This window comes from Rhinatrema bivittatum, chromosome 1 (assembly GCF_901001135.1).
Source record: "Rhinatrema bivittatum chromosome 1, aRhiBiv1.1, whole genome shotgun sequence".
In the NCBI taxonomy this organism is placed as follows: Eukaryota; Metazoa; Chordata; class Amphibia; order Gymnophiona; family Rhinatrematidae; genus Rhinatrema; species Rhinatrema bivittatum.
In genome coordinates this window covers 833,985,692-833,995,632 of record NC_042615.1, presented here as the reverse complement: position 1 = coordinate 833,995,632, position 9,941 = coordinate 833,985,692, and the positions used below count along the sequence as shown (strand labels likewise).

The 9,941-nt window shown below is 46.0% G+C and overlaps 1 long non-coding RNA gene across 1 annotated transcript; it reads left to right on the top strand.

Annotated features, from left to right (window-relative positions):
* The first annotated feature begins 383 nt into the window (after positions 1–383).
* LOC115082590 lies at positions 384–6,932 on the top strand. Its single transcript, XR_003854203.1, has 2 exons — positions 384–696; positions 6,553–6,932. It is a non-coding gene; the product is annotated as an uncharacterized LOC115082590 (long non-coding RNA).
* Positions 6,933–9,941: the final 3,009 nt, after the last annotated feature.

The window sequence follows — 9,941 nt, the reverse complement described above, 5'->3', positions numbered from 1 at the left end:
AAACATGGCTGTTTATAAAAGCCTTCCCTCCAGACCCTTAACCTGCCCGATCGCATCACACCCTCGCCACATCGCAATCCCCCGCATGCATCCCGCCCTCCCCCCCACCCCCCCCCCCACCTCTACCAATCCTGATACCTAAATTATATTGTTACCAAGTCTTAATGTATATATGTTATATGCTATAATCTTATTTTTATTTTTTCCATGTATATTTGTTATACTGGTTACCATGTTATGATTGTTATCATGTTATAATGTAAAATAGGGCGGATCCCGCCCTTTTCTGTTTCCTGTAAACCGATGTGATATCTCGATCGAATGTCGGTATATAAAATAAATAAATAAATAAATAAATAAATGTCTTGTCTTTATTAGGTATTTCCGGAGTGAGGCTGGTGGATGGAGGCAGCTCCTGTGCTGGGAGAGTAGAGGTTAATTACAGGAGCACCTGGGGCACCGTCTGTGACTACCGATGGGACATAGAGGATGCTGCCGTGGTGTGTAGAGAGCTGGGGTGCGGAGCTGCAGTGGAGGCGCCACGTGGTGCTCATTTCAAGCCCGGCCCTGGTCCAGTGTGGCTGAAGGCAGTTTTCTTCTGCAGTGGGAATGAAACTCGTTTTTCTCAGTGTGGATCGGTGATGGCGGGACGCTATCCATGTGATCACAGCCAGGATGCCGGAGTCATCTGCTCAGGTAAGAAACTTTCATTTATGCAGGAGAAATATAACCCCAGAGGGGCCAGGCCTCCATGAGATCAATATTCAAGGGCTCAGCACCTCCTAGGGATGTGCATTTGTATTAAACAAATGTGCAAAACGTGCTGTGTAAGGGCAATTCATTTCATTCTGGGGCCCCCAAAATGTATTGAGCGCCCAATGAATGAAACAAACCTTATTTGTTACATTTGTTTAAAAAGAATGCATCGGACCTAGGCCTAGGACTGAGGCCAGGGCCTAGCATAGGGCATAGGACAAGACCCAAAACAGGGGCCGTGACCTGTGCACGAGCGCGACCCCTCGGTCTAGGCCTAGGCCCAGGCCCAAAGTCAAGGCCTCTCCTAAGGCGTACAAAGAGGCCCAAATCAGATGCCATGGCCTAGGTCCATGCTCGATGCCATAGTCTCAGGCTAGGCCTGGACCAACACAGGGGCTTCAGCCGAGACCTGAGATCCCCCAAAAATTCACTTACTGGATCCATCGGGAATCCGAAAAAGCTGCCAGATATAGTCCCGATGCATGGTCCTCAGCCTTGGCCTAAGCCAGGGCCTGGGTCTAGGCCTGACACCGCAGCCCAGCCTGGAGACCTGGTATGGATGCTGGGGCCTTGACCCAGACCCAGGCCCAATGCTGGGGCCCGATCTGGAGGCCGGGTCCCGATGCCTGTGTCTCAGTATAGGTCAGGATTTGGATCAGGTCTGATCCTGTAGCATGGCCCAGAGGCCGTCTTCCAATGCCGGGGTTTCGAGCCAGACCCTGGTCTGATTCTGGGTCCTAGCCAGGAGGTCAGTTCCTGATGCCTGGGTCTTGAGCTGGACCCAGATCCAAGGTCAGGTCCTGGCACCAGGCCCTCACCCAACACCTGGGCGCAATCTAGAGGCCAAGTCCTCATGCCTGAGCCGGGACCTGCCTGGGGGCCAGGTCCCAATGCCTGGGCCTTGCTCTAAGGTCAGGCACAGGGCCAGAACTAGGCCTCGGAGCAGTGAAGGCAGTATCCGCTTCTTTCATTTTTCTCCGTAAACTGAAGTTGTCCGCTTCGCTCGTGTCTTTCATCAAAATCCACTGGAGTTAATGCGCCAAGGTTACTTCACTTCAGTGCAAGCCCAGTGGATGACACCAGTTTAAAGAGGATGTCGTAGTCAGAGCTGGGAGGCCTAGGCATGACCCTAGGCTGAGGCCCATGCTTCAGACCCCCCCGACCTCCGGGCTGGGCTGTGGTGTCAGGCCTGGGCCCAGTATCTGGCCTAGGGTGAGGCCCAGGTGTCAGACCCTGGCATTGGGCCTGGATCTGGGCTGAGGCCCCAGCATCAGGACTCATCCTCCAGGTTGGGCCCTGGCATCAGGCCTGAGTCCAGGTGAGGCTCCAGCAATGGGACCTGGCCTCCAGGCTGGGCCAAAACATTGAACTGGGCCCGGGCTCCAGCCTGGGCTGAGACTGAGGCCTCGGCCTTGCATAGGCTGAGGCCGAGGTCACAGTGACCTACCTTGACCTATGCAAGGATGAGGTTTTGGCCTGGTCCTAGGCCTCACCTGCGTATCCCCACCGGGCCGGATAAGTGGGGACAGGGGGGATCCTGGCCCCGGCATTTTTCTGGTTGCGAGGAGTGCATGGTGGGGTTGGGAGGGGGCTATAACTCACTACTTTTTTTTAATTAATTGTTTTAATTATTTTCAGGGTAGGGGTTTGGAGTATAACCCTTCTTGCCTTCTTTATTGTTAGCTGAATAGAGCTGGTTAAGGTTATCCCGGTAATTGTATCTGGATAACTTCAGGACTGCTCTGGAGCTCTCCTAAATATAGCACATTAATGCTGAATATACGTGCTGTCTGGACAAATTATCCAGAGAAGTTTTGTCCCGTGCCAGAACTCCCCTAAGTTTTCCAAATACATTTTATTTCGTTATCACTTAAAGCCACTCTCTTCTTGCTGCCTCAATCGGCACTCAGAGCTTTGGGATTTGATGTCACTCTTTTTCCTGCCTGACCCCTCACTCTTAGGTTAATTTTCAAAAGATTACTCGAGCAAAAATGCCCACATATGCGCATTTGTGGGCCGGACGCACCTAAAAAATAAGAGAGTAAAAAAGGGGAGGGGCATGGGCATTACAGGGCGGGGCCTAAACTTATATATGTGTAACTCTGTATTTTAAAAAGGCTCAGCATGGCACACATAGGCTTGTCATCCACATAACTTTACTGCTGCTCCTGATGGGGAGTAAGTCTGCAGATCTCGACTTTTAGGGCTCACACGACAGGATGAGGGATCCAGATCAACTGGGGAGCTTTCAGGATGAAGAACCGGAGGGGTCTGGAAGACCTCAATAGTGACTGTGCAAACTGTAAAACTGGGAATGACCCTCGCGCAAGCCCGTTTTAAAATCCTCCCGCACGCACGAGCTAAAACCAGCAACGTCCTGTGGAAGAATCGGAAAGAAGATTGGCTTGAGTAGGTGCTTAAAATTTGGAGCGTATTTTAAATAGCGTGCATGCAACGGCGGCACGCAGGATGTAAAATTCTGACGCGTATACGCATGCACGCACCCTCCTTCAAAGTTACCCCCTCCGTGTTTCGGGGTGCTGATACCACTTTTCTTGCTGCCTTGCTCTACACCTACGCTTTGAGGTTTAAACTCCCGGGCCCCTCCTGCTTTACCCCTCGTGCAGTGACTTGACTTGGGCGGCTGATGCCAGCGTTGCTGCTGTTTTGTCCTTCTCACAGTAACTTGGGGCTGTTGGTGCCTTTTGCCCCTTTCTCAATACCTCGAGGTGTTTCCATGCCACTTTTTTCCAGTGCTTTGGGATGGAAACCCCTAATTTTAGAGACCAAAGTAGAGCGCATTGCTTCCCCCTATGACTTTAATGGAAAACTAAAGATGAAATGGGATAAACAAACACATTTTGAGGGTCCAAACCCAGTGAAATGAATCACTGAGCCAACTGAAACGAATGAATGAACTGAAGTGAAAATGTTTTCTGCTCACATCCCTGAAGAACAGGGACCCGCATTCCTTGCAAACGTCTCTCGATGGGGAGCGCCACCCCCACCCTGGTGCCACCTCAGAAAGCATTTCTGCTCTTTCCGTACGTGCTTGCCCTGATACTTCAGCAAAGCAGCTCCTCTTTCCTACTGCAACATCATCTTTTACTTCACCTGCTTGAATCCTTTGTTTCTGAGAGCTCCCTACTCCACTTCCTTTCCCGTCTCCTCTTGTAAATCTTTCTGCATCTTACGGCACCTTTCCGAGATGGAGCCAGACTGAAAAGCTGGCAGAGTGTGTTTTCCTTAAAAGATTACATTAAAAAAGTGATTCAAGGAGAAACAAAAAGCTTGAAAATAAAGGAAACTGAGCAGTAAGGCTGAAACATAAAGCCTGCTTGTATGAAATATTTTATATCTGGGACAAAGAAGAAAGGAAACCTGGGAGTAAGACCTGTACTGGGTGGGATAATGCAGAGTCTCGGGAAAGCTTCTATTTAGAGGAATGCAGCGGTTTCTTAGATTAAGGCAGCAGCAGCAGCACTGAGCTGTGAGGAAGCCTTCAGTAACAAAGTCCCGGTCGTTTGCAGGTTCAGAGCACTTCTGGAGCTCCACCATTTTCCGTTTCATTATCTACTCCCTCGTGTTCGCTTCTATCCACCTGGGCTTCTTCCTCTACGGGTACCTGGAAGATAAAGGAAAGCCAGGTGAGTGAGCTCTGGTTATGCACACATCATCGCTGATTCCTTATCTGAGGCAGCAGGCAACCTTCCTATGCACAGAATATGAACCTGAGAGCAAGACCCAGCTCGGCCACCCAGTCTGCTTCCATACCTTCCTTGCTAAGACTGCTTGGATGCCTGGATTTAAAGAAACTTTCAGGCAGTACTTTGATTGGGGCAGTGGAAAATCAGCTCCATTCATTTTTAGAGGTCAGCATTTACAGAGTTGATGATAATCAAATTTAGCCAGGGACAGAAAATGCATAACTTTTCCTGGACTTACACACATTATATGTAAACCGGCATGATGTGGTTTCTAACCACGAATGCCGGTATAGAAAAACCCTAAATAAATAAAAATAAATAAATAAATATACATCTCCAGTTAATATCCATGTGTAAACTTAAGCGTGAAACTTTACCCTGATGCATTTAGGATCAGTATTTCTCTGACCAGACTTATGTGCATAACAATATCCGGACAGTGTGAAATATGGGTAGAAATCCCATGTGTGTTGGGTAAGAGTATAGTGATAGGAGTATACTACCGTCCACCTGGACAAAATGGTCAGACAGATGATGAAATGCTAAGAGAAATCAGGGAAGCTAACCAATTTGGCAGTGCAATAATAATGGGAGATTTCAATTACCCCAATATTGACTGGGTAAATGTAACATCAGGACTTGCTAGAGACACAAAGTTCCTGAATGTAATAAATGACTGCTTCATGGAGCAATTGGTTCAAGAACCAATGAGAGGGAGCTATTTTAGATTTAATTCTTAGTGGAACACAGGATTTGGTGAGAGAGGTAACTGTGGTGGGGCCACTTGGCAACAGTGATCATAACATGACCAAATTTAAACTAATAACTGGAAGGGGGACAATAAGTAAATCTGCAGCTCTAATGCTAAATATTCAAAATGGAAATTTTGATAAAATGAGGAAAATAGAAAAAAACTAAGGTGCAGCTGCAAAGGTTAAGTGTACAACAGGCATGGACATTGTATTTTTAAACAATCCTAGAGGCGCAGTCCATATGTATTCCACGCATTAAGAAAGGTGGAAGGAAGGAAAAACGATTACCGTCATGGTTAAAAGGTGAGGTGAAAGAGGCTATTTTAGCCAAAAGATCTTCCTTCATAAATTGGAAGAAGGATCCATCTTCATGTAATAAATAAAAGAAAACAATTATTTCCCTGAGGCTGAGGTGGGGCATCAGTGAGCTCCTTTTGGAGAGGACGTTTGGGCTTCTGTGGGCAGCCGCTTCTTCTGGAGCCTGAGTTCTGAACTCTGCATTTGGTGTTGTTTTGTTTCTTGCTGCCTGGGTTGTTTTTTTTATTATTTTGGTTGCTCCTTGGCTGCTTGAGGGGAGATTGTGCCCCGAAGCAAGCTTTGCACTCCCTGGCTGGGGACCAGAGGCCTCAGGTCGCTCTGATATAGGAGAGGCACGGCACAGCTTGCTTTTTGCCTCGCTGAGCTCCTGTTCTCGCCGCTGATGCCGGGAATTGGGGGGAACTGGCAGCAGGCAGTGACAGGAGGGACTGAAAGTTGCTGTGTCCTTCCCCCGCGCCGAGCTGTGGTGGTCCTGACCGCTCCGACAGTTTCCCCAGTCTGTCTGCTCTTGCTGCTGCCTCTCCTGCTGGAGCCGCCGTGGTCGCCGACTTTGGAGTCGGGTTTAGGTGTCCGATTTGGTTTTTTTTATTTGCTGCTGCCGTGGGTTTTTGTTTTTTTTTTTTTTAGGAAAGGATAAAATAAAATGTGGAAATGGGATTGGGGCTTTGGAAAGGGCCCGACGGAGAAATACAATGACTGGGCCAGATGTCAGTGGAGCACTCGCTGCTCTGGGCGGAAGGCACCCAATTTAATAAAAAAATAATGAAAATAGAATGGATTTGAAAGTAACCAGTTTACAGTCCTGAAAAAAGGACAGTTGTCAAGTTTATTCCTATCCCACAGGTTGGACTTGGAGGTCGTCTCTTCCTGTCACGTTCGGTTGAGTGAATGCCTGGAGATGTTCCCTCTGCCAGGTTTGCAGGGGTAAATCTGCTATTTCTTCATCATTCATACCCATCATGTTCATTGCTCACCCCTTATTGTTTCTGATAAACAGCAAATCATTATTTTGCTTTTAGGAGATCAGCAAAGAAGAAGAAGAAGAAGAGAAAGAGAAGAATCCTTCAAGGATGAATCTTCCCTGTAGCAGAAAAGATTTGTGTGTTAGTCAAGGTTAATAATGCTAATGTGAGACGGTAGGTAATGAGTCTTTGCAGCTGTAAAATCAGGAGGCGCAGTTACTTAATTCAAGCTACTCATGTAAGTTTGCCTGAGAAAGTCCCTGTCCAAAATGCAGGAGCAATTTACTGGGGCACTTTTCCATAGGAAAATAGAAAAAAAACTGCTTTAGATTGTTTGAAGGTTTTATGCCTGTTTTATTATAAAGCACTTTTGTAGTTTTCCTAATTACGCAATTATATAAATTTGTTAAATAAATAAAAGCTACCAATATAGTTTGCTTTTTTGCCAGGCCCAGAAATGTGGGCAGTTTGATTATCTAATCCTTTGCCATCGGTACTCACACAGGGGCCTTATTACGAAGCTGTGTCATAATGGATGTGAGGAGTAAAGTAAAAGCAAAGGTCAGCTGCTGCTATTTTCCAAGATGGTGCCAAGAGGGTAGGAGCAAGTGTGCATCCCTTTTGTTTCCACTCCCCACCCCCCGCCCCCCAACAACTTTCCCCACACACAAATAGGGTACAGTGAGAAGGGCTAACTCCAAAGAGGGGATAGGATTTTTTGTTTTACAGAGTTACAGAGAGAGGAGTGGGGCTTGGTGGTGAGAGTGTAAGAAGGCTGACAGGGGAGAGAAGAGAAAGAGGCTGGCGGAAGAGAGAGAAATAGAGAGAGCAGAGGGAGGCTGCAATGTCAGCATGTATGGAGTCCAGAATAGATGCAAGAAGTCAATCGGGGAATTAGCAAGAAAGGGGAAACATGGAGAAGAGACAGAGAATGAAGGTGACAGAGGAGATGCACTGGAGCACTTCAAAAATAAATCACCTTTTATTGTCAGGGTTGATAGGCTATGGTTGTATTCCTCTTTCCAATTTAGCCTACGGTTGCAGATCAATACTTTCTGAAGTCATATATTACCAGATGGATTATAAATATGTTTACCAGAAAAGAGACTAGAAGGCCATGAAAAGGAGCTTAAGACGAGGTCTTCAAGATTAATCAGGAATGTGGGTTGTTCTTATCAGTAACAAAATGTCCTCTGCTAGCTTGCACAAATAACTGAAATCAAGGCTTTAGGCATATTTGCGTACTTGAACCCCTGGCATACTGCATCCTTTGTGTAGAAACAGTATTTAAGTCTTGCGTAATGTAATGGATTGCAGAATGCCCACTGAGAGCTTACTCAAAGTGAGACCTTCTCCTTGTAATATTACTTGCAGAATAAAATTAGCAGCATTACACTGAAACAGAATCCTGTTCACTTTTGGGAATAAACAAAACTTCCATACTTATACAATGAAAATGAGTTTCCAAGCATTAGTTTCCCAGAAGACAGAGGTCTATGCTGTCATTGTCACTGTTACTGTAGCTAAATATCACTGCAATCACTCAGAGTCTTGAAGCTGAACTGAAGTCTGAGCCTCAATTCCTTCCAATGGACCCTAATGTGAATGTCAGCAAGAGCTGCAGCATCCTTTCACCCTCTAAACCATTATATCTCAATTGTCTGGAAAAGGTACCACCAGGACAGAGGTTGACCCTGGCCCCAAAACTATAAGGTGCTCATGTGGATTGTTGGTCACTGGATGTCCGTGCCTTCCAGACTCAGAATTGAAAGATTTGTGTAAGGTGGACTAGGCCCCAGTATTCTTTAAAGTAAGGAGGTTACATCTGCAAAAGGAAGGGTCATTGCACAAGTAGTATAAAAGGCGACTACGTGTATCATAAGAGGGAGTGTGCTGGGAATTCAGTGAGGAGTTTGACGTTGAAGGGAACTGGTGAGAAGCATCCATGGGTTGAGGCTCTCTTTGGGATCTAGAAAGAAAAAGAGCTGTTTTCCTTTCTTTTCCATTTCTAAGATAGAAGAAGATACTGTGGGAATCTTGCAGAGCCTAGATCCATGAAGTGTTCCCAATTCCATGCTTGATGGAACAAGGGATGGTCTTACTAATGAGCTGGGATGACCACCAGGTAGAGGGCTACTCTTCGTTGCGTAGGAAAAGAAGATATTCCTGGATTCCAAAGGTTTCAAAGAAAGAAGAAGCCAGTGATAGAGTGTCAATGCCTGTAGAAATTTCTCATTATCAATTATTATGCATTCCATCCATATGGGTAGATGAGCATGAAAAATGCCCTATTTTGTTCACCCAGCAAACAGCCCTTCCCCTCTGAGGTCTATCTAACCACAAATAAAATCAGTCACTAGCACCAACATAGCTCTTGCCCTTCCATCTGGCCTCCTATATCCAGGTGGCCTTCCTGAATTATGTAGATAGCCTACTACCTCTAGGCCTGGCATTATGAGCGACTCTGTTGTTGTTGCACAAATACGAGCAGTCAATGCATTTTGTGCTTTTATTTTCAGTGTCAGACATCAGTATTTCACAGTTAAAGAATGAAATAGGCCAGCTATATTCCATGGGGGTTAACATTCCCTGCTGAATTGTGTAGTTTAGCTTCATAATTCCAAATACAATATCAAGCTGGCAGTAGTAAGGGGCTGCCTATTCCCTCTGTACTCATGTAGTTTTAACTTCACAAAAAACAGGTCAGCAATATTACAGGAGCTGGATGCTCCTGGAGTCCCTGGGGCCTGTCTAAACTTCTCAGGCCCTGATTCTCATCTTCAGGTATGGGAACCTCCCTGGGAACGTAATCCCTTGCTACACTCAGCTTTAAGGTAGACAGGGCCAGATACCTGGTGCCAGTTCTTAAGGTGTTCTGGGGTTCTTGGGACATCTATCACAGATGTATTCAAGGACTTCTTCTGTTTAATTTTCACTCTTTTGCAACTGAATATTCTCTTTGTTCATTCCATGCCCACTCGAAGTGCTTTACTTACTTAAAGAAGTCATGGAAAAGTACAGAGAATCCCCTGCTTCAAAAATGCAAAGAAGTTATCAGATAAATTAGCAGCTGGGTCTGACTGGCAAGCTGCCCTTCTCTTTCTCTATGGCAGACATCTGGTCTCCGTTTTCCTCTTCTGCAACTGCACGGGTGAGAGCTGACATGGACGCATTAGGGGCAAGACTGGCACACAGATACAGACATGGATATTGCAGAGGCAAGTAAGTCAGAGAAAAAGGCAAGCGGGGAATAGGGTTACTTTAATCACTAATAGGGCCCAGGAAAACCTTTCTTCATAGGCCCCCTTCTGTTTTTCCCAGAATGATCCCACCCCCATGAAAGAAACAGAAAACCAATATACTGTTACACAATTAATTTTAAAGAAGTGCTTTATATGCATGAATGATTACTTACAAAAGATTCTTAATACATAAATTATTTTGTG